This window comes from Dasypus novemcinctus, chromosome 1 (genome assembly GCF_030445035.2).
Source record: "Dasypus novemcinctus isolate mDasNov1 chromosome 1, mDasNov1.1.hap2, whole genome shotgun sequence".
NCBI classification, from domain to species: Eukaryota; Metazoa; Chordata; class Mammalia; order Cingulata; family Dasypodidae; genus Dasypus; species Dasypus novemcinctus.
In genome coordinates, this window is record NC_080673.1 from 101,849,859 (window position 1) to 101,854,650 (window position 4,792).

Here is a 4,792-nt window from a genome sequence, read left to right on the forward strand (position 1 = left end):
GCCATTGTTGAAACACTCTGTGATCCAGAACTCCCCGAAATTTGAAGCCCAATATAATGTCATGGTCCCTTACTACGGAATGGCATATAGCGATGGGTTTAAAGGATAGATAAAGAACTTGGATAAAGTTAGATAAAGAACTTAGATAAAGAATGTTGACTTGAAAAAATTCCACATCCTATCTTTTTCTTTTCCCCCCCCCCCCCTAATTATTCAGCTTTTCTTCACAGGAGTCCTAGACCACAGCAATGTATATATATAATATACAGCACTCCCACACATCCACCAGAAAACCTTTTCCCTTCCACAGTGATACTCTTACGCCCTATTCATATCATATTTACTTAAAGTGATGTACAGAGTCTGAGACATTAGCTTTCTAACAAGGTGACATCTGTGCTTACATTATGGTGCATACTTTAGGATACACAGTTCTTTACATTTTTAGTTATCCTATGTTTTACATTATGGTTTACATTATCAGTCTGTCATCTCCTATATGTTATGGTGTAATATTACATGTTTTATATCCATCCTTGTGTACTCTCAAGAAGCTCCTCTCTTACCCCCCATTTACTTTGGTTCCACACATTTAACGTCCATTTTCCCTTCCACCTTGGTGCCCTCAGTGATAGCCAACCTCCGCTTCCTGAGGAGCCACTTCCAGAGATAGATGGAATAGTGTTCAGGGCCTAACTTGCTCAACTGCCCCAATGCCCTGGGAGCCACCCTTTCTCTCGAGGGATACAGTTCCCTCTATTGGATGGCATTAGTCCTCCCCAGGATGTGGGTCCACCCCCACTCTCACTACTTGGGTTTCTACCCCATGGTGTCACCCACTCTGGCAGAATGAGCATTTAGACATTCCCCAGGAGCCCGTCCTGCATCAGACCCTCCCCTCCGAGCATTCTAAACAGGTAACCCTCTTTATTATATTTTGATATGATTTTCTCGGCATTTTACTCTCCACCAACACCTGACCCTCTCCTGGTTCGTATGCTACCCCTCCTTCCCCCCACTTTTGGGCAACGTTACCCACCCGTCCCTCCCCAGCCACCCTCAAACCCGCAAAGCCCCAAGCAAAGGCAACCCCTTGCCCCCCTTTTATCTCTTCTTTGTGTTCATACTTACCACCATCTCGTCTTAAATTCCACCCCTGCAGACATCGGCTCATATCCTTCCTCCACCCTCCGATTTCCTGCAAGCCTATCGTTCAGTCTCTTGCTATCTAGGGCAGCTTGTTTATTTCATATCATTGAGGTCATGTAGTATTTGTCCTTCAATGTCTGGGTTGCTTCACTCAACATAAGGTTCTCAAGATTCATCCATGTTATCACATGTGTTTGTAGTGTGTTTGTTCTTACAGCCGAGTAGTATTCCATTGTGTGTATATACCACATTTTATTGATCCACTCGTCTGTTGATGGGCATTTGGGTTGATTCCAACTTTTGGCAATAGTGAACAATGCTGCTATGAACATTGGTGTACATATATTGGTTTGTGTTCTTGTTTTCAGTTCTGCTGGGTATATTCCCAGCAGTGGTATTGCTGGGTCATATGGCAAATCTATGGCTAGTTTTTTGAGAAACCGCCATACTGTTCTCCAGAATGGTTGGATCCTTCTGCATTCCCACCAGCAGTGGATGAGTGTTCCCCTTCCTTCACATCCTCTCCAGCACTTGTATTCTTCTGTTTTTTTCATAGCTGCCAATCTTATGGGTGTAAGATGGTATCTCATTGTGGTTTTGATTTGCATTTCCCTGATAGCTAGAGATTTGGAACATTTTTTCATGTGCTTTCTTGCCATTTGTATTTCTTCTTCGGAGAAGTGTCTGTTTAAGTCTTTTTCCCATTTTTTAAATGGATTGTTTGTCTTTTTATTTTCAAGATGTAGGAGTTCTTTATATATGCAAGTTATAAGTTTCTTATCAGATATATGATTGCCAAATATTTTCTCCCACTGTGTGGGCTCCCTTTTTACTTTCTTGACAAACTCCTTTGAGGTGCAGAAGGCTTTAATTTTGAGGAAGTCCCATTTATCTATTAGTTCTTTTGCTGCTCGTGCTTTTGGTGAGATATTCATAAATCCATTACCTATTACAAGGTCCTGTAGATGTTTCCCTACACTGCTTTCTAAGGTTTTTATGGTCTTGGCTCTTATATTTAGGTCTTTGATCCATCTTGAGTTGATCTTTGTATAAGGTGTGAGATGGTAATCCTCTTTCATTCTTCTACATATGGCTATCCAGTTCTCCAGACACCATTTGTTGAATAGGCCACTCTCTCCCAGTTGAGAGGGTTTGGTGGCTTTATTGAATATTATGTGGTTGTATATGTGAGGTTCTATATCAGAGCTTTCAATTCGATTCCATTGGTCTATATGTCTCTCCTTATGCCAATACCATGCTGTTTTCACCACCGTAGCTTTATAGTATGTTTTGAAGTCAGGTAGTGTGATTCCTCCAATTTCGTTTTTCTTTTTCAGTATGTCTTTGGCTATTCGGGGTCTCTTTCCTTTCCAAATAAATTTCATAGTTAGTTTTTCTAGTTCCTTAAAGAAGGCTGCATTGATTTTTATTGGGATTGCATTGAATGTGTAGATCAGTTTTGGTAGGATAGACATCTTAATAATGTTCAGTCTTCCTATCCATGAACAAGGAATAGTCTTCCATTTATTTAGGTCTTCTTTGATTTCCTTGAACAATCTTGTATAGTTCTCAGTGTATAAGTTCTTTACCTCTTTAGTTAAATTTATTCCTAAGTATTTGATTTTTTTATTTACTATTGTGAATGGTATTTGTTTCTTGATTTCCTCCTGATCTTGCTCATTATTGGTGTACAGAAATGCTACTGATTTTTGCGCATTGATCTTATAACCTGCGACTTTACTAAACTCATTTATGAGTTCTAGAATCTTTGTTGTAGATCTCTCAGGGTTTTCTATGTATAGGATCATGTCATCTGCAAATAATGAAATTTTGACTTCTTCCTTTCCAATTTGAATGCCTTTTATTTCTGGTTCTTGCCTCAGTGCTCAAGCAAGTACTTCTAAGACAATGTTAAATAGGAGCGGTGACAGTGGGCATCCTTGTCTTGTTCCTGAGTTTAGAGGGAAGGAGTCTAGGATTTCTCCATTGTAAACAATATTGGCTTTAGGTTTTTCATATATACTCTTTATCATGTTCAAAAAATTTCCTTGTATTCCAATCATTTGGAGTGTTTTTACAAAGAAAGGGTGCTATATTTTGTCAAATGCTTTTTCTGCATCAATAGATATAATCATGTGATTTTTTTCCTTCAATCTGTTTATATGGTGTATTACGTTGATTGATTTTCTTATGTTGAACCATCCTTGCATACCTGGGATGAATCCCACTTGGTCGTGGTGTATAATTCGTTTAATGTGTTGTTGAATACGATTAGCAAGTATTTTGTTAAGTATTTTTGCATCTAGGTTCATTAGAGAAATTGGTCTGTAATTTTCCTTTCTTGTGATGTCTTTGTTTGGCTTTGGTACTAGGGTAATGTTGGCATCATAGAAGGAGTTGGGTAATGTTCTTTCTGTTTCAATGGTTTGGAATAGTTTCAGCAGGATTGGTGTCAGTTCTTTCCGGAATGTTTTATAGAATTCACCTGTGAAGCCATCTGGCCCTGGGCTCTTCTTAGTTGGGAGATTTTTAATAACTGATTCTATCTCTCTGCTTGTGATTGGTTTGTTAAGATCATCAATTTCTTCTTTTGTCAATATGGGCTGTTTATGTGTTTCTAGGAATTTGTCCATTTCCTCTAGATTGTCATTTTTGTTGGAATATAGTTTTTCAAAATATCCTCTTATGATAGTCTTTATTTCTGTGGGGTCAGTGGTGATATCGCCTTTCTCATTTCTTATTTTGTGTATTTGCATCTTCTCTCTTTTTTTCTTTGTTAGTGTTGCTAAAGGTTTGTCAATTTTGTTAATCTTCTCAAAAAACCAGCTCTTGGTCTTGTTTATCTGTTCAAGTGCTTTCTTAATTTCTATTTCATTTAGTTCTGCTCTTATCTTTGTTATTTCCTTCCTTCTTCTTCCTGTTGGGTTACTTTGTTGTTGTTTTTCTAATTCCTTCAAATGTGCAGTTAGTTCTTCAATTTTTGCTCTTTCTTCTTTTTTGATATATGAATTTATGGCTATAAACTTCCCTCTCAGTACTGCTTTTGCTGCATCCCATAAATTTTGGTATGTTGTGTTATCATTATCATTTGTTTCAAGGTAGTCATTGATTTCTTTTGAGATTTCCTCTTTGACCCACTGTTTTTCTAAGAGTGTGTTGTTTAATTTCCAAATCGTGGTGTGAAATCTGGGCTTCTTTCCCTTGCAAATCTCCAGCTTGACTCCACTGTGGTCAGAGATAATGTTTTGTATGATTTCAATCTTTCTGAATTCGTTCAGCCTTTCTTTGTGGCCTAGCATATGATCTATCTTGGAGAATGATCCATGTGCGCTTGAGAAAAATGTATATCCTGCTGTGTTTGGGTGTAGCGATCTATATATGTCTATTAGATCGAGGTCCTCTAATATACTATTCAGATGTTTTGTTTCTTTGGTGATTCTCTTTTGAGATGTTCTGTCCAGAGTTGATAGTGGTGTATTAAAATCCCCCACTATAATTGTAGATGTATCTATTCTTTCACTTAGTTTTTCCAGCGTTTGCCTGACGTATTTAGAGGCACCCTTGTTAGGGGCATAGATATTTATGATTGTTCGATCTTCTTGACAGATTTTCCCTTTGACTAAAATGTAGTATCCTTCTTTGT